This window comes from Anthonomus grandis, chromosome 16 (genome assembly GCF_022605725.1).
Source record: "Anthonomus grandis grandis chromosome 16, icAntGran1.3, whole genome shotgun sequence".
NCBI lineage: Eukaryota > Metazoa > Arthropoda > Insecta > Coleoptera > Curculionidae > Anthonomus > Anthonomus grandis.
In genome coordinates this window covers 13,321,144-13,342,517 of record NC_065561.1, presented here as the reverse complement: position 1 = coordinate 13,342,517, position 21,374 = coordinate 13,321,144, and the positions used below count along the sequence as shown (strand labels likewise).

Genomic DNA, 21,374 nt, shown 5'->3' with positions numbered 1-21,374 from the left:
TTTTGAATAAGTGATACGTAGTAATCCAAAAAATATTGGTTAAATGATTTTTTTACGGCATTTGACTCTTTTAAGGTAGTTTTCAATAATTTTGTTGTCAAATAAGAGTGCTTCTAAGAAATAATCAAGTCGTTAAGTCGAGACCTGTTGATGTCATTAAACCGTAAAATCATATGATTATTTGAGTGTAAAACACTGAACTTTACACTCGTTTTATGGCAAAGTGCGCCATTTTATTGAAACCACATTTCCTCGATACCCATATCTCCAGAAAACTTAATAATGCATATATTTGCTAGGCTTTCCGCCATGTGTTAATAAATGTTTAACTGAACGTATAGTTTTAATACTGGTTAAAAAAGGAGTGAAATCCTTTAAAGAAAGTTTTGCATCTTTGAAATTTTGGATTTGGATTTATGGATTTATGTGTAAACTAAATAGTGGAGATGACTTGGAAAAGTTTATAGTATCCCGTTAGAGGGGACTGCAAAAGTTCGTTATATCGACACTAGGTTAGTTATAAGAGCCTCTAAGGTTTGTAAAATATACACTGTTGCTAAAAGACTGCTACTTTTCCAGTGTTGTTCTTTGCATACATTTTGCCTTCAGACGAATATATAATTATGGCTGTTGGTCCAAGCGTGATCAGGTACTTCTGATCTGTAAACTTCTCCTTTGAGTGTCTTTTTCGATTTTCATTAACTCTCATTTTCTTTGATGACTTTGACTAATATGGCAATTTACTAATCTGACTTCAAGTACCTATAAACAAGAATCACTAGCCAAAGGAATTTTTTTTAATTATTTGTATACAGCGCATTTAGGATGAAAGGAACAAATTCATTTTGAATTCAGATATTTTTTTCTTCTCTTATTTTTTGGACACATCGATTAGTATTGTCACTTGCGCGTTTTCTAAAATAACAAATTTCTATACAGAGTGTTTTAACTAAAAACTATTGCGTTTAAATTCAATTTTTTAAGTAGAACACCCTGTATATTATGACGGTTTTTATGACTTGTATTATGACCCTGTGTTTATGACGATTATTATGGGTTTTACAATTTTATGATTTATTCTAAATACTTTTTGTATAGGAAACCATATGCCTAAAGTCAATGGTTTGGCAAATATGACGTAACACACTAATGAAACAAGACACCAGGGCTCCTCACTTTGTCATCGTCCTTCGACAATTTCTTCATGCTGTCCACTGTTTCTGCACTTGTCCTAACAGATGGATTGGACGAAGAGGACTGAATGAGTGGCCACCAAGGTCGCATGATATAATCCTATTAAATTTCTTCTTATGGGGCTATTTGAGGTCCAAAGTTTGTGTGAATAGACTAATTAGTGTTGATGATTTAAGGCAAAGAATTTGATAAGAAATTTAACTAATCGTGATTGAGCATGTGTAATTGGAAGTTATTTACCTACTTCACATTTTTAATTTTCAAAACTAAATTTCGGCTATTTAGTTTTGCTATTGTCTTGCATAACGCCGCAACTTTTCACTCCAAATTAATATGTCGATATGCTTCGTATTTACGAAGAGTGTGGAAAAACTGGTCTATCGATAACGTTTTCCTAATGGTCCTACACCCTCATATAAGTCGTTTTCAAGAGTGGAGGAAAAAATGCGCACCGGATCATTTCCAAATTTAAAACATTCTCATCATCAAATGGCAGCAAGAAATGAGGAAAATATTATATCTGCGTTTGCTTATTTTGCAGTAAATCCACATATTTCTATTCAAACTATCGCAAGAGAATGTAATATTGCAAAAAGTAGCATTTATTGAATTCTTCGAAAACACCAAAATCGCCCTCTTACAATCCACCTAGTACAAGGACTTCACCCTACTGATTAGCAATGAAGGTTAGCCATCCCTTCGGGATTTAATTCATGACAATCCCAAAGTTTTGTCACAAATTTGTTGAACTGATGAATGGATTTTTTTGTCGGGGGTTTTTTAAAGGATATTGTTTATTAACGACCATCCAATAAACTTAAAGAGCTTAAAAACAGAGTTCATGAAGCCTGTCGAACAATTACTGCTTCCATGATTACTGCAGCTTATACAAGAGAAATCTTTCAAGCGATATGAAGGTTGCGTGGAAGCTGATGGCTTAATTTAAGAATTTAATTAAAAAATAGATTTAAATTCTGTGAAACAGATTAATATGATGTTAAGATATTACATAATGAGGACTCTCAAGTTGAAACAAATTCGTTTAAAATTTAGGGGTATGTTCGAAAAAAAACGCCTGGACAGTCGATTTTTTTGATAATAAATTCATGCATACAGAGTGAATCAAAAATAAGCAAGGACCATCAACTTTAATTTTTTAAATGGAAAAACCTATTTTTTTATTTAATTTTTGAATTCTGCATACAATTTTAAGTATATTTTGTATATCATGTCTTATACCTAATACTAACATTATTAATAAATTTGCAACTATTTGGGTCATTTGAGCATATTCAAACATGTTTTTTCATAGTTTTTTAATGGTATATTTGATTGTTGACACCTTGTCACCATTGAATTGCATGGAAACAGTATGTATTATTTTACGTAAATGTCAGTAAGTGTTAAGTGCAGTTGCAAAGTTTAAAATTATGATGTATTTAACTGAAAAACAAAGAATTACAATTTTGATGATGGTAGGATATGGCAACAAAATTCGAACACAGGCCGAAGTTTGCGATCTGTTTAACAATAAGCAAAAAGTTTAACAATGTTTAACAATAAGTGAAAATAAGCTTAGAGATTTTGGTCATGTTAGAGACAAATATGACCTGGACCGTCCCACGTTCCAGAAACAGACAATAAAATATTTTGCTAGATTTACAAGTAAATCCACATAAATAAACTCGACAAGTTGCTGCAGATCAGTCGGTTAGTAAATCATGTGTTCTAAAATATTTGCATAGGAATAAATGGCATCCATATAAAATTCATTTAATTCAGGAGCTGCAATGATCAAATCTGCAGAATAGAGTTTTGCGAAATAATGATGAATAAATGTAATGCAAACCCACAATTTTTAAGTAAGATTGTTTTTTTTCCGACGAGGCAAGTTTTTTTAAATGGTTCTGTAAATAGAGCAAAGTTTTCGTTATTGGGCACTAGAAAATCCACACTGGAGTATAGAAAATCACACACAATTTCCCAAGAAGTTAAACGTATGGGCAGGAATTGTGGGCACGTCAGTTGTGGGTCCCTATTTTATTGAGGTCGCACTTACCTCTGAAAAATATTTAGAGTTGCTTCAAAATCGAGTAGTACCTAGTTTAATTGCACTTAATCCAAATGGTGAAAACCCATTTATACCGAGAGATTCGATATGGTTCCAATAGGATGGCGCCCCCCCACACTATTCGCGAATAGTACGAGATTACCTTACCAACATTTTCCCAAATAGATGGATGGATTGGAAGGGGGGGGTTTTATTGAATGACCAGCAAGGTCGCCAGATTTAACCCCATTGGATTTTTATCTATGGGGTTATCTAAAATCTAAAGTTTATTTTGATAAAACTGAAAGTTTAGAAGAATTAAAAAATAGAATTAGAGCCGAAATACAACAAATTCGGCCTCAAACAATAAGTAAAGTATTACAAGAATTTGAATATCGACTTGGTTACTGTCAGGAAGTTAATGGTCAACAATTTGAGCATTTATTTTAATTTTTTTATTTTGTTTTTTTTTATAAAGTGTTTCAAAAATTTAGGTTATTTATAAAAAATTATGTATAGGACATGGTATACAAAATGTATTTAAATCTTATACAGAATTAAAAAATAAAATAAAAAATGGGTGTTTCTTTTTAAAAAAATTAAGTTGATAGTCATAGCTCATTTTTGGTCCACCCTGTGTACATGAATTCATCATCAAAAAAATCGATTTTGAATGAATTTGTCCCAACTTACGCGTCCTCGCTGTATAAGAAATAAATTGAATTTAAAGAGAAACTTGCTATTAAAAATACATTTTCTTAAAAATTAGTATATTCAAAAATAAAAAAATTATAGCCTGTGACGTTGCTTGTTAGACATTCTGTATAGTCAATCAAGACATGCCATATTTTAGCAATAGAGGTAAGTAAATCTTCAAATCCTTAAAAGTTTTCTAACTTTAATTTTTAAGCTTAGTATATTGCATAGTTTACTCAAGAAGGATTGGAAGGATCTTCATTAAAAATTCTTTAAAAAACAGTTTAAGTTAAAGTCATCTGAGCACGTACAGCGGCAAAGAGATCGCACCCAAACAAATACCAGCCTCGTTTCTGTTTGTCCACCTTCATCAGGCATTCTGTCCCACCATCATCGTCTTCGTTTGTTTAAGCCTATGGTTTTAGCACCGAGTCCAATAAACGTCCTCCGTGACAAGACCGATTCCGGCGAACCTTTTTCAGTTGTTGGTGAATGCGCTTCGAGCGTGTTGGTTGTTGCTTTAAAGCGGTCTGCGAGATCTTTCGTGTTGTTGCGATCTTTTAAGCTCGCGCGCGCGTTTATTTTAAAACATTTTTTGGTTATTGTTGTTGTTGTTTTGAACTTTTAAATACTGTGTTTGAGTTCTTGAGGATTACTGAGTTTTAAGCGAGTTTTCAAGGTTTGTAAAGACAAATATTTGTTTAGGTGTTGTCAATATAAGAAAAAAAACAATTGACAATTTAAATAAGATTCAGATCTTTAGTTAAGAATTTTTAAATAAATCCAATAAAAATTAGAAAAAAAAATTTTAAATAAAATTTTAACAATAATTTTTAATTTGGTTTATGATCATATTTTTTATAAATTGAATAATTTTATTATTTTTAATTTTTTTAAGCTATTTAAAAACCGGCATTTTCAACGTTCAAATTTTGTAGTTTTATTAGTACCTTTTGGATAACTTTTTAAAACCGTGATATAAGTATTTACTGAAAATATCCTATATAGCAATTTATTTTTATTTAAATATTTCCTTTTATTTTATACAAATTGTTAAAAATAATACATCTATTTCATTGCAATGTGAAAAAGTAGAAACAATTCAATAGTAATAAATAAAATTGAAATTTATTACATTTTATTCTTATGAAAATTAAATGGTAATGAAACAAACTCTAAGTCACAGATTTCAAATTTAATAAAATAAAAGTCAAAGGATTACACGTGTTTCGCCCATACTAGGTATCATCAGATCCACTTGTGCATTCACTAATAAAAGGAGAGAAAAATGAAGCAGAGAACAACACTACATGATACAAGTCAAGGGTAGAAATTAAGTTAAAATTGGCAAAATCGGACGGAGACTAGTTACTATATATTAAAAATATAAACAGACAGAAACATTTTTTTATTAGGAATGCACAAGTAGATCTGATGATGCCTAGTATGGGCAAAACATGTGTAATCCTTTGAGTTTTATTTTAATGAATTTGAGACATGTGACTTGAGTTTGTTTCATTACTATTTAATGTAAGCCAGTCTCTTTGAGAAAAGATGGATTTAATTTATTTTTTCGATAATTTAAATCTATTCTGTTCTTAATTAATATTTATTTGTATCTGTTCGAGGTTGGTATGTATTCGAGCTGATTTTTGTTATGTATTGTGTTAAAAAATAAATTTTTTATTTTATTCCAACTGTTTAATAAAATGACTTTAATTTTATTCCTGGTATTTTAAGTAATTTTTTCTGTTTTATTTTTTTTTTAATTTTTAACTTTATTACAAGTATTTAATGTAATGTCTTATATTATCTTCTAACTTTAAATATTATTTTAATTATTTTAATTATTTTAATATATTTAAGTATTTATTAAGCAACTAGATTTTTTCTAGTTAACTAATTTGATATTATAATCATTGGTTAAATAAATTAATTAAACTACAATAGTGAGATTGGCCTTCAAATCTGCATTTAAATTATATTTTCTATAATATTCTATTTTTTCTTAAACCTAAAATTTAATCAAAAATAAACTTATTTTAGAATTGTTGGGCGTCAAAATATATTGAAGGAAAGACAACGAGGAATTTTACATCTTTAATTATTAAAACCAAAAATAAGCCTTTCCTTTATTTAATGTTTAATTTTTATTAAAATTAGTTAAAAATTAAGATTAGGATTTATTTTAAGTTTAATACAATTATCAACATTTTTAAAAAAATAAAATTATCATTAATAGCTATTATCATTCTTTTTATGTCATATTTATTTTTATAAAAATTTTCGAAGTATAAAAGTATGATTAAAATGCTTACAACTCGCCAAACCTCCTTTCATTCTAAAGAATGCTAAGATAATGCTGGTTTATAAAAAAAAAATTATGATTAACTTGAAGCAAAAGTCAAAAATGGGGACAAATCACAAACTAAGACAATAAAGTATATATACTGTATATATTAAAGACTCTTAGTCAGGCTGTTTTTAAATACTTTTTTTTTTATCTTTTGTGGAAATTTTAAATAATTTCTATTTCCAACTTAAATTTATTTCTATTTATTCAAAGTCTCTTAAGCAAATATTTTTTCTAGTTGAGTACATTAATATTATAAACCTTTGTTAAATTAATTAATTAAACTACAATAGTGAGATTGTCCTTCAAATTTGCAATGAAATTATATTTTCCTTCCTTTTAAAGGTTACATACGTATATTCTATTTTTTCTTAAACCTAAAATTTAATCAAAACGAAACAATTTTTTTTTAATTTTCTAAATTGTTGGGCGCCAAGATCTGTTTAAAATGTCTAAAATTTGACAGACCTTATTCATTCTAAAAGATACCGAAATAATGCTCCTTGAATTAAAAAAAAATATGGTTTACTTGAAGCAAGCTAAACAAAAGACAAATAAAAAATAAAAATAGGTGCAAATCACAAATTAAGACATTAAAACATATATCTTAGTCGGGGTGTTTTTAAGTAATTTTTTAAATCTTTTGCCGGCCATTTAAATAATTTTTGTTGTCAACAAATTTTTATTTGTATTTGTTCGAGGTCATTTACAGTTATTTTTGTTTGTGAAAATATCTTAAAAAAGTCGTTTTCTATTTTATTCCAACTGTTTAAAATAACTAATTTTAATCCTGGCATTTGAAGTCATTTTCTTCTATGCTTGTGGAGTTTGATTACTATTTTAAGTTATTTTTACCTTTATTCCAAATATTTAATGTAATATTTTATAATATCTTCCAATTTTAAATATTATTAAAAATTTTTTGCTATATTTAGGTATTTATTAAGCAACTAGATTTTTCCAGTTATGTAATTTGATATTAGAAGCCTTTGTTAAATTAATTAATTAAACTACAATAGTGAGATGCCCTTCAATTTTGTACTTTTGAAAGATATTCTACTTTTTCTTAAACCCAAAATTTATTCAAAAATTAAACAATTAATTTTTTTTAATTTTCTAAATTGTTGGGCGCCAAGATATATTGAAGGAAAGGCAACGAGGCCTTATGTTACATCTTTAATTATTAAAACCAAAAATAAGATGTTTTCTCTATTAAATCCTGGTAAACCCCTTATCCCACCATCCTGTATATGTTCATTACTGTGTTTATTATAATTTTTTTATTTAAAAAAAAATTATATATATTATTTTTAATGGATTCCTAGATTTTTGTGTGTTTAAATTGTTATGTTTGTAAACAAGTTTTTTCTTATTTGAGTACAAATAATATTTTCTTAAACCGTGTAAGCTCTTCTATGTTTTTTTAATATACATTTTTATAAACTTTAATCCTAATTGGAAATGGGTAAGTTACTCAATTTCTAGAGAAAACTATTTGTTTCTAGCCAACTTGTCGAATTAAACCTACTTCATCTTCAAGGCTTAAGGTCGTAGTTTTCTTGCATTAAATTAAAATAGTACATATTACAGGTTAAAAATGTAGATGGCCTGTTATATACAGGAAGCAATACAATTAAAATATAAGATTTAAACAAACCGGTATACTATACAATTCAGTACTATTTAACCTTAATTTCATTACGTGATATCGTCCTTACTGAATACTAAAAAGAAAAAGTTATTCTGGAATACAGTATACAAATAAAAGTCGTTATTATTTGTTATCTGAAGAAGGTCCCATAAGGGATCGAAACGTCGCTTAACAAATAATAATGTCTTTTATCCAAAAAAAACATTTGCTCTTGAATTTTAATTTTTATTTGGATTTCAGCCACTACGTTAATCTAATCTATCTAATCTACATGTATATTATCTACTCTATTTAAGAAGAATTTAATTCTACTTAATCTCTTTAAAGAACCCTACTTAATTTTCTTTTTTTTAAGTGTGTTATATCAGTTGATGAGTTATAAATGCTTTAGGAATGTATTTAAAATATTATACTCGTATATATTTCGTTTAAAACTTGTCAATTTGAGTTTATATTATTTTAAAGTAATGGTTTTATAATTTTAATCAGGAATATGTAAATTCATTATAACGCATTAAATTTATATTATTTAATTATAATCAACAAAATTCTTCTAAATATTAGCAAAAGTCACTGAACCGGACTAATTATTGTTGTTTCCTGAAGTGGTTTTATTCGAGTAGTTTAAATCAAGGATTTTCCGACAAGCTGTAGGGAATTGATAACACATGTTATTTAACCATGAATTTTATCTATGAAAATTAGGCTAGACGTATAATGCATAAGTGATAGTTTCAATTTTAAACCGCAATTTAATATTGGAATGTTAATTAAGAACCCTTTCTAATTCTAATGCTTGTAAGCGCACTTGCTTTAGAATAAATTCAGTATATTGTGCTCTTACTTTAAACAACCCTTAATGATTTTCTTTAAAAAACACGTTAAATTTATAGAGAGGGATGTTTTATTTTGAATTTAATAAAGCTTACTGTGACACGTCGATTCGAAAACTAGCAGCCTAAAATTGCCTAGTACAACGGTACCAACAAAAATCAAATCGGTTGACGTACAAGCGAATAGTAAGCAAAAATATGTTGTAGTAATGACTGTAATAATCATTACATTATGAAATCTAAAACATCATTTAATAAAATACATAAATAAGAACAGTAAAAAATAAAATATGATTCAAATTGTTGTTCTTCTAAATATATTAAAATTATTACCTTTTCCTTAAAATAAATCCGTTTTCTATAATTAAACAAAAATAAAAAATTCACTCATTTGATAAATAAAATTAAAAAAAAAAATAAATTCACTGTTAATTTATTTCTCCTAAGCGGTCAAAATATCATAAATTGTATTGCCGTATGTTGGGCGCCAATATGTCTTAAAGAAAAGGCACCGATGTAGTAAAGATCTTAAGGAATTTTTACCGAAAACATAAAAATACACATATATTTTAAAATTTCTTAATTTTTAAAGTGAAAATAAAGTTACTAGAGTAATTTAATTTTGCTTCCTCAAGTGATTTTATTCAAATTTTCATCAAGGATTTTCCGGCATGGTCTGAAAATATTTAGCAATGGGTGCTATCTATGAAAACGATATACATACTCGTATAGTGCATAACTTGTATAAACGAAGGTTGTAGGAAAGTTTTATGAATGTTAATTGTCATCTTTCCTCAGGAAGTATCCATTTTCATTTACATTTTAATACATGAATAAGCTTTGGGTTTGTTTTGTCAGATCTACACTCTGAAATATACTAAATTATTATTAATCCATATCATTCGTATGGATTAGGGTGTATTTTTGAGTTTTAAGGTTATGATACTAGGTTTTCTCATTTCCTCTAGATGGTCCGAGAATAGCACTATATCATATGCACAACGTAAGTTGTTTAGGTTTTTGCCATCTATGTTTTTACCTCCCTCACTCCAGACCAATTCTTTGAATGCACTATCCATGAGTGGAATAAACCGTTTTGGTGACATCGTCGCCTTGCCGAACTTCAATTTTGCATCAAAAATTGTCATCAATCATCCAACTACAACATTACAACATCCACCGTATTTACCAGATTAGGCCCCCAGTAACTTCTTCCTCTTGCGAAATTAAAAAAATGGCTTGGAGGTCAACGACTCACTTCAAATAAAGCAGTTATTGAGCAAACAAATGCTTAATTTATAGCACACTCGATATCCTATCTTATATTTTGGAAGACATACAAAATTTGGAAAAAGGGAAGGGGAATATGTTGAAATAAAAAAAATATCTTTAAAAAACACTGTTTTTTCAACACTGCTCATAACAGATTCTGCAAGAGAAATGTATAGCAGTTTCAGAACATTGATAGGCATGCAGTTTCTAATTTGGTAGAATTTTAGTATATTTTACGGAGCTTAACGTTTGTGCTTTTTTATCTGATTTAACCTGATCGATGATAACACCCACATACTTTATATGTATAACTTTTTTTCATAACTTTAATGCCTTTGAAAGTTTTAATATTTAATCAGTTTGAGTACACTGTGTTGGTGACACAGCACTTTTTTTCATTTACTGGCGTTCTTCTTTATTTCCTCATTAAGACTCGTTTACTTGGATTCAATAATTAGATCAAGGCTGAAAGCAGAATGCGTGACTAACCACTAATCCCTATACTACTAGTATGATAATTTCCAAAAAACTTGTATATTTGATTTATTTTGTCACTTTACGTCCGGTAATTATCTATTCTAGCGAAAAAAGTGTTAAAGTTACACAGAGAAGCAATATTTATTTGACTTTACACTTGTTTCCGTAGTGTGACGGATTTATCTCTCCTAGCAAAGGAAATTGACAATGCTAAAACAACAAATCGATTCCCTGTTTTTCAAATAAAGATGTGGCAAGAGGGGCACATCCTTTGTTTAGTTAGGGATGTATACGCCTACTTGCTATATATAACTTTTATATAGCCTTAAAAAAAAACACTGGCATTTAAGCAACAATATAGCAAGTCTTTTATTTTATTACAATAATGATTTATCATTTCCTTATTTGAAAAAGGATCTTAGTAAATCCGGGTAACTCTTGTAAATCGTGACATCCAAGATAATGGCAAAAACTCATCCTGCTTAAAGATGATGCATCCTAAAGTAATAAAAACGGTTCTTAGGAGGCCATTGTTTGTATGTAATAACAGAAAAAAATTCCGTTTTTCTGACTCGGTGGGAAAATGCCTTGACAAACAACAATTAATTTCAATTTAACGCGACGTTAGAAGTATTACCTATTTTGCACTGCTATTGCTAATTGTATTTGGTTCATTCGTGTTTGGTTAAAATTTATAGCGGCCAAAGAAAAAAATTATGTTGAAAATATTGTATCGTCAATGAGGCAGCTATTGAGATACATACAATGATCCGGAAACGGATGTAGTTGTTAGCATAACAATATAAACTCGTGCACGACAATAAAAAATAGCGGAAAATAGGATATCCTAAAAGTTTATTACACATATGATGGATATTTTCAGTAAAATTATTAGTAATTTTAAGGAAAAATGTTGGTTGTATTTATTATAATTAGATACGTAGTATATGGTTCTTACATGAGAGTCCTCCATTATATTTTAGACGAGAATTTCATCAATATGTAAATAACGAATGTTCAAATACATACATGAGTAGGGCGCAGTGGATTCTTTTTGGTGGCCGGCACTCTCCCCTGATTTATTGCTTTGCGATTTTACGTACTAGGGTCACTTAACTTCTAAATTTTTCCTGGTCCTTAAATGTAAATTAACAAATTTCATCAAATGATTAAAAATTATGTAACATTTTAATTAAATTTAAAAAATCTTTAACTGCCTGGAATAAATTAAAAAATAGCATTGCTTAAAATACAAATAGATAACTAGGGTACCGTAACTTTTAAATTCTTCCTGGTCGTTAGAAGTAATTTAAAAAATTTCTTTAAATACCTGGCAATTGGGTTAATTTTTTAATTTCTTTCAGGTAGTTGAAAAAAATTTTATATAATGCTTAATTGCCTAGAATAAATGTAAAAATACCATTGCTTGAAATAAAAGAAGGGAACTAGGGTATCGTAACTTTTTTATTCTTCCTGGCCGTTAAAAGTAAATTTAAAATTGTTGAAATACCTAGAAATTGAATTGAATTTTTAATTATTTTCAGATAGTTCAAAAAAATTAAAAAAAAAAAATCCTAATTTCCTATAATAAACTCAAAAATTCCATTGTTAGTAACAAAGAAAAGGGAACTAGGGTATCGTAACATTTTAAATCTGCCTGGCCGTTGAAAGTAGTTAAAACATGTCCTTGAATGCCTGGAAAGTTGATTACATTTTTAATTTTTTCCCAGCAGTTAAAAATTAAATATAAAAAATCTTTAATTGCCTAGCATAAATTTTAAAATACCATTGGTTGAACCGAAAAAAAGGGAACTAGGGTATCGTAACGATTTAGTTCTTCCTGGCCATTTAAAGTGAATGAAAAAATGTCGTCAAATGCCTAAAAATTGGGCTAAATTTTTAATTGCTTCCAGGCTAAAAACAGTGGATCATGATAGAGAGTAAATACTATGGAAGTTCATTAAATCTACCTGCGATGTTATTCAAGCTTTCTTAATATAAACGGATTTGTCGAATGCTTTGGCAAGATCAACAAAAACGTTGATAGACGTAACCAAATTTTCCAGAGAATCATATACATTTGAAACAAAGTTCGACACTGTATCCTCAGTTAATCTCCTCTTTCTAAAGACCTTATGAACTCTCCCGATTATATAACTTTTAAAATGATCAAATTCTTTTTCTGAAAAATCAATCTCTTTAAGCTTTTGCAACATTAACTGATGTGAAACTATGCCAAATGCTTTGGCAAGATTATCAAAAACGCTAATGGACCCAACCGAATCATATACGTTTGAAACAAAGTCCGCCATTGCGTTCTCACTCTCTGATCTCCCCTTTCTAAAGACGTCCTGAACCCTCACAGATATATAATTTTTTAAAAGATCAGGTTCTTCTGAAAACCCAAACTTTTCAAGCTTTTTGGAATGAAGGTGAAACTGTATCAAATGCTTTGGCGAGATCAACAAAAACGCAGATAGGGTAGGAACCAAATTTTCAAGAGATCGAAGGCGAAAACTTATTTGTTTCATGTTTTTTTTAAAAACTTTCGACAAATTTGTGAAAAGGGTTATAGGTCTACAGTTTCTTAGAATAATTTTTTCACCAGATTTAAATAAAGGTTCTTCAGTGGCTTGTTTAAAAACTGTGGGAAATTGCATATCATCTATTGCTTTGCTAAAAATATTTATCAACGGTTCTTTTATATGTTCAGCAATATCTGTAAATATATCGGCTGTAAATCCATCTGAGGCGGAGATTTTTTCCATAAAAGACTTAGATAGGACGCAACATTTGCAGAACGCACTGGAAGGAGTAATGGACCACTTAGAGGTTTGTCTTTGTAGCTCTTATTTTTAATTCAATGGTCTTCCTTATCTCGAGTGGTAACCAACATAAACATGGAGTGATTCGAGGAACAGGCTATAAAGACGGTTCAATCAAAACCCAAGGTGTAGCTTCCATATGTCGATGACGTATTTATTATTTGGAACAAAAGTATAGAGCTAGAGTTGGAAACTGAGCACTGGTTATTTTAGACGTTCTTGTAAAGAACAAAAATAAAGGCCTAAGGACCTCAATCTATCGCAAACCACCACACACAGGACAATACCTACACTACAACTCCAGTCCTTGCTCAACAAAGGTAGGAATCATTAAAATCCAATATAGGAAGGCAGCAACAATATGCAAAATGATGACCTTAGCAGGGATATAGAAAACATCACCAAAGACTTACAGCAGAATGACTATTAATGCAAACTACAGATAACTATTAGGAAAACAGCAGAGATAACAAGGAAGTAGTTAGTTAAACAGCAACTTATTAGTTTAACAGCAACTGGAGAATTCTACAGAATTTTTACTGATATCGTACATTAAGAGAGCATCGGAAAAAATCAGAGGAATTACCAGAGAATTCAACATCAAGAGTACAATTAATAAAGTGTGCGATATGCACTTCATTTATAGGCTGGCTAACGGCAGTGCATAAGAAGCCCTGCTTGTTTATGCTGAACGTTATCCCAATCGCGTTATTTCTCATTACTCCATGTTTACGGGTTTACACCATGGCCTAAAAGAAATCGGTAGCCTTAAAAGACTTATTGCTAAAAACAGACACAAATTGAAGAACAAGATGTTCAAAGAAAGCAAGAAACGCTTACCACAAGCATTAAAAAAAATTTTCAGGTGTTACATATTAGGTATTTTACAGCTTGGAATATTCTTAACAATAATTTTTAATATCCCTATCATATTTAGCGGATGCAGGTAGTTCTGTGTTTCCCCAAAACTGACTTGAATGAAAAATTGCATTACGAGTTTTCTGAAAATAAATTACCAACTATGCTTGAAGAAGTTGCTATTTAGATGAAATAAGAAATATTCTTTTTGCATAACGGTGCTCCGGCATATTTTAGTTTAGTTGGATATTAGGTATCCAAATCATTGGATAGGTCGAGGGGGTATAAAACCTTGGCCGGCACGTTCTCCCGACTTAAATTCGCTTGATTTTTTTTCGTGGGGCCACATAAATCTTTCCATTTCTAGAAATAATGTTTTAAGATTCACATACTAAATATCAAATATATGAACGATTGAATCAATTTTGCTTAAAGCTTTGTTGAAATATTTAGGTATAGTTGGACTTAACCGTATAATTTATAAAATATTATCATGTCCATTTAAGTTATGCTTGAATAATCAAAATTTATATGATTGAATTTAATCCGATATAGCATTCTTTTTTATATGAATATTGTTAAAAAAATTATTATTGCCATAAAAAAAAATTAAACAAGCCTTGGCCTCTAAGTTACGTTTTAAATAATTTTTGTAATAGTTCGATTAAAAAAATAAATGTTTATTATTATATATAATTCAATTTTCCAAATATGATTCGAATTAAATAATGATATGATTGCTTTAGAGTTTTATTTTTTCTTACTTCAAGTTTATTAATATTTTGAATTATTCGTTTCGGCAAAATAGGCCAATAAATAAAAAGAAATAAAATAAAAATCTGTATTCTACCTTATATAAATTATAGGCTTTTTTATTTTGTTTATTTTTGGTACGTCTATGTTTTACATTCCTTAAACAGTATGTTGAGTATGTTACAAAAAAAACGTATTAAAGTCATTTGCAATTTTATTATTATTTTATATTAAACAGCCACTCTATTTTTAGTTCGCTTTATACCATTTGTTTTTTTTTTGTTATTTAGTGTTTTTACGCAGTTCCATAATTTGTTGGTATAATTTTTATTATCTTCCAGGTTTTGCTTATTTAAGTAAATCGGTTAGATTATTCCGATATGCTATACATTCTGCTATAAGCTGTATATTTTCTTTTTCTGTTATAAGCTGTATGTCTTCTATGTAAAATAATGGTATTGTCAGTTTAGGGTAACAAGGCGACATGGTATAGTAAAACATATTTTTGAAAGATAAAATTTTCAACCCTGTTTGCTAAATTTTAATTCGAAATGTGTGATCCACCATTAAAAATAAAACGAAGTACGAAGAAGAACTTTTTAGGAAAAATGTTTTTTCGTTAACTCAATGCATTACTACCAAACTTACCAACCTTGTTATGGTTTATATAAAAGTGCAAGTCTCGTTTTTCTTAATTGTGATTTTTAATCTGTTGCTACAAAATATGTATCTATTTAAATAAGATGGTTTTTGATAAAGAATGCAAGTATAGGGTCACTAAAGTATTTTAACAGTCACATTTTAGGTAAATGTCAAATTTAAGTTTTTTAGCAAATTATGTGAGTGTTACAGAATAAGATGTTTATTCTTAAAATAACTGTATCCATTATATTACACTTTATCACTTTAAGTCAACTTTTTAAAAATGTATTAAACCGTTCTTATACATATTATACAAGATGTTTGGCAGATGGTTTATTAAATAAAGATGGTTGGGATCACCTTTTAGTTATAGTAAGCCTTCATAGTATCAATTTTATAAATTATGAGACATTAATTGTTGCAGTTTTTAAAAATGTTCTTTTTTAGACATGTTTTATAATAATCCAATGCAGTTTAAAAAGCAATAACGTACCTAAATATCAAATCTCATTATGTTTTGCTCAGTTATAGTGTTCCCTTTATCCGGGGCTAACCGATATATAAGTGAGTAAACCCTTCAAAACATGGTTTTTTAAAGATTTTTTATGAAACCCAATTATGGTCCTTAATTAATTTAATCACGTACAGGAACTAATAGCATATAGAAAAAAATTAAAACTTGTGACGATATTACCCTTATAATAATAATTGTTGCAGATTTTTCTTAAGAAACTGTGTTAAGTGTTGGAAAAAAAAATTAAATACCCACATTTCAATATCGTATTAAAGGTTGTACAATAAAATTGTCCTTTTTGATACGTCCCTGGTATACAATCTTGGGCCAAACCTGATTTTCTGGGAAGTCATCCCACACACCCTCTTAATTTTATTGTGTTTCATACCGTTGTTCGTCGTGACAGACAATGGTAGGAAACAAAAGACCTTACAGGATCCCAATCGAGATAAGTGCCTGCCTTATGTTTAGCACATCTTACAGTTCTCTACGGTCATTTTCTAGTATACGTTTTGTCACCATTTTCAAAATTAAAATTATAAAATTTATGAAGTCTGCTCAACTTCGAGAGATCTAAATACATTTTATTCAGAATTTGTAAATTGATTTGATGTGAAATTCTATAAATTTAGGTTCAAAATTGAAAATAATTCGAAAGATTGGTTTAATTTAAACTTCAGAATATAGAGTGGTTGGGAAAATAATTATTGTAACTGCATATAAAATAATAAAAACTTAATTGCATCAATTGTTTCTGGATGTTAAAATAATTTTTTGGAAGAGCAGGATCATTTTGTACTATTAAAACAGAAAATAATTTTAAGGTGGAATACCCATTTAATAATGTAAGTACTCGTATTATATGATCCTGAAATCTTAGCTTGTTAAGTAATCAAAAGTTAAACATCAAAACACATAAAAAATTAACTTAAAGAGTGCAATACAGTTTCGATATATTTACCAGAATAAAAACCAACAATCTGTTTTTGAAAATAGTGACGAATACAAACTACTAAACCTCAAACTAAAAATTCCAAACAATAGAAGGAAGAATTTACAGGGCCCTTAAAAAGTGTCCCGCTTATATCTCTGATGTATTGCGAACCAAACTCACACCATAAGAAGCCATTATATTTCTACGGGTTTTCTAAAATACAAAAAGAAGGGATGCGTTTGCGACCTGTCACCAGAGATTCGCCAAAATCGGGACTTGCCAATTTCACAAATACAAGAGTACAGGGACTCCCTTGTACTAAACTCACCTGATTTCTTTGAACTCCTTCAGGCCACTAACGTTAGACCCACTGATAACTTCGCAAACTTTGATGTTGAGTGCGTTTATAAAATGTACCCATCGAAGAATCCTTTAACTTCATCAGGGAAAGACTCAAAGGATCATAGGATGCAACACTTGCAGAACGCACTGGAAGGAGTGTTGGACCTTTTGGAGGTTTGTCTTTGTAACTCTTACTTTTAATTCAATGATCTTCCTTTCTCGAGTGGTAGCCAACATATATATGGAGTGGTTTGAGAAGCACGGTATAAGGATAGCCCAATCCAAACCCAAGATGTGGCTTCGATATGTCGACGACCCATTTATTATTTGGAATAAAAGCCAGTAAATGTAAGTTTTCCTATTTATGGAAAAAGGCAATAGTGTTGCCACTGCCTAAGATCTCTAACCCAAATGATTGTTCTGATTTACGACCAATCAGCCTATACTGTCTATATTGTCCAAGATTTTTGAGAAGATTATATACAAGCAGGTGATTGAATACATTGATAAAAATAATTTGCTCTCGGAATCGCAGTCAGGATTTCGTCGTGGTTTTAGTTAATTTGCTTTTGGCGAAGCTCTTTTCTTATGGTTTCTTACCGAAAGCTGTGCGTTTTTTCAATAATTACTTGGCGAATAGATCACAGATAACAAGGATGGGTAACTTATTCTCTGCGCCAGCCGATTTAAATTTAAGAGGTATTCCCCAAGGATCCATTCTAGGCCCTTTACTTTTTATACTTTATATAAATGACCTAAAAAATAAAATTCGAAACTGTCGTATGGCTCAATACTGTGACAATGCACAAATTTTTATACAGTTTACCACGGATAATATTAATGTTGAATCCATGGAATCATTGGGTCGGTGCTTGGATGCAGTGCATAATTATTCAAAACAAAATGGTTTAAAATTAAATCATAAAAAATCGGCTGTCATCTATATTGGCCCCTTGGCATCATGGTGTCGTATGAACTGTGATCTCATGATAGATGATGAAAACATTTCGAATTTGAAAGAACATAAAAACTTAGGTATTGTTTTTGACACAAATTTAATATTTAAAACGCAGATATCTAAAGTAGTTCAAAGACCATATATGTCTCTGAGAAACTTGTTCAAAAGTAAGACTCTTTTAAGTGTTATTCTAAAGAAGCAGTTTTGTGAAGCTCTCGTCTTATCCCATTGTAATTATTCTAATTTTGTATATGGACCATGTCTTGATGTTTCTAGTAGGTACAAACTGCAAAAAATACAAAATTCTTGCATCCGCTTTATTTATGGGTTAAGAAGACGGGATCACGTAACTTGTAAGCTGAAAGAACTAAACTGGCTCAATGTGCAAAATAGAGAAAAACTGCATTATCGTTGTTTCTTGTTTAAACTTTTAAAAAACAATTATCCAACCTACTTACGTAATAAACTTAAAACAAGAATCTCTAGACCTAACCGAACAACACGCACGGTTTTAAAATTTGATATACCTTGTCACAGCACTGCAATTTTTCAAAGGTCTATTTCTTTTTATGCATCAAAGCTAATAAATACATATAATATTAGTTCAAAAATAGATTAAAAACACTAAAACAGTATTGGTTGAAAGTCAATAATAAAATACTTAATGACTGTGTTCAACTTAGGAACAATTTTAATTTTATTTCATCAATTTATTTGTTTTTGGATAGTTCTTCTACTTTTATTTTATTTATACTGCTATTATTGTAGAATGTATAATTTTTTTTTAAGTATTTGTATTGTTAAGTCAAGTCGGTCATGCGCTAGGTGTGTTTTTTTCCTTTTTTTAAGCCTACATTTTTGTTTGTTTTTCTGTATATTAAGTTAGTTAAATATTTTCTGTATGATTTATTTGCTTCTTTAAAAGTAGTGATAATAATATTGTAATTTTATGTGTACTCGGTTAACTCAACCGAGCATTCGCTGCCCTTCGCCGAGTATAAAATAAAGGCCTAATTTATTTAAATGTTCTGGAGCACATTAATTAGAGGCGAAGTTCGTGTAGTTGGAAACTGAGTTAGCACTGCTCATCTTAGATGTTCTCTTAAAAAATAACAATGGACACCTAAGGACATCAGTCTATCGCAAACTAACACACACAGGATAACCTACAACAAAAACATACAAAACGGTACAACTCAAATCATTTTTCTTCAACAACGGTGGGAATCATTAAATCCCTGTATAGGAAGACGCACATAAGAGTATCCATTTAAAGATTTACAGCAGAACGGGTATCTAAGCAAACTAATAAAAAATTAAAAGAAACTATTAAGCTAACAGCAGAGATAATAAGGAAGGAATCACAGCTACTGGAGAATCCTACAGGATTTTTATCGATTCCCTACATCAAGGGAGCATAGGAAAAAATCAGAGCAATTGCCAGAGAATTCAACATCAAGAAAACAATTAATTAAATGTGCGATATGCACTTCATTTATGGGCTGACTAACGGCAGTGCATAAGAAGCCCTGATTATTTATGCTGAACGTTATCCCAATCGCGTTATTTCTCATCACTTCATGCTTACGTGTTTACACCATTACCTAAAAGAAATCAGCAGGCAAATTGAAGAACAAAGTGTTCAAATAAAGGAAGAAAAGCTTCACTAACAGCACTAAAAAATTGTTTAGTTGTTGTACATTAGATATTTTACAGCTTCGAATATTCTTTAAAAAAAAATTTTATACCCCTATCATATTTTCAGACGATTCTCCAAAACTGACTTAGTTAAGTCAGTTAAGAGGTGTATCACGAATTTCTTGAAGTTCGTATTCTAATGAGAGAAGAAATGTTCTTTTTGCATAACAGTGCTACGGCATATTTCTTATGGTTTCTTACCGAAAGCTGTGCGTTTTTTCAATAATTACTTGGCGAATAGATCACAGATAACAAGGATGGGTAACTTATTCTCTGCGCCAGCCGATTTAAATTTAAGCGGTATTCCCCAAGGATCCATTCTAGGCCCTTTACTTTTTATACTTTATATAAATGACCTAAAAAATAAAATTCGAAACTGTCGTATGGCTCAATACTGTGACAATGCACAAATTTTTATACAGTTTACCACGGATAATATTAATGTTGAATCCATGGAATCATTGGGTCGGTGCTTGGATGCAGTGCATAATTATTCAAAACAAAATGGTTTAAAATTAAATCATAAAAAATCGGCTGTCATCTATATTGGCCCCTTGGCATCATGGTGTCGTATGAACTGTGATCTCATGATAGATGATGAAAACATTTCGAATTTGAAAGAACATAAAAACTTAGGTATTGTTTTTGACACAAATTTAATATTTAAAACGCAGATATCTAAAGTAGTTCAAAGAGCATATATGTCTCTGAGAAACTTCTACAAAAGTAAGGCTCTCTTAAGTATTATTCTAAAGACGCAACTTTGTGAAGCTCTCGTCTTATCCCATTGTAATTATTCTAATTTTGTATATGGACCCTGTCTTGATGTTTCTAGTAGGTACAAACTGCAAAAAAATACAAAATTCTTGCATCCGCTTTGTTTATGGGTTAAGAAGACGGGATCACGTAACTTGTAAGCTGAAAGAATTAAACTGGCTCAATGTGCAAAATAGAGAAAAACTGCATTATCGTTGTTTCTTGTTTAAACTTTTAAAAAACAATTATCCAACCTACTTACGTAATAAACTTAAAACAGGAATCTCTAGACCTAACCTAACAACACGCACGGTTTTAAAATTTAATATACCCCGTCACAGCACTGCAATGTTTCAAAGGTCATTTTCTTTCTGTGCATCAAAGCTAATAAATACATATAATATTAGTTCAAAAATAGATTAAAAACACTAAAACAATATTGGTTGAAAGTCAATAATAAAATACTTAATGACTGTGTTCAACTTAGGAACAATTTTAATTTTATTTCATCAATTTATTTGTTTTTGGATAGTTCTTCTACTTTTATTTTATTTATACTGCTATTATT

The 21,374-nt window shown here is 29.7% G+C and overlaps 1 protein-coding gene across 1 annotated transcript in view; it reads left to right on the top strand.

The window, feature by feature from the left end:
* The first annotated feature begins 4,408 nt into the window (after nucleotides 1–4,408).
* LOC126745843 (uncharacterized) overlaps nucleotides 4,409–21,374 on the top strand; it is a 119,593-nt gene continuing 102,627 nt past the window's right edge. Inside the window, exon 1 of the mRNA XM_050453867.1 lies at nucleotides 4,409–4,619. The gene's annotated coding sequence lies outside the window, so the exon portion shown is untranslated. The remainder of the gene's footprint in view (nucleotides 4,620–21,374) is intronic.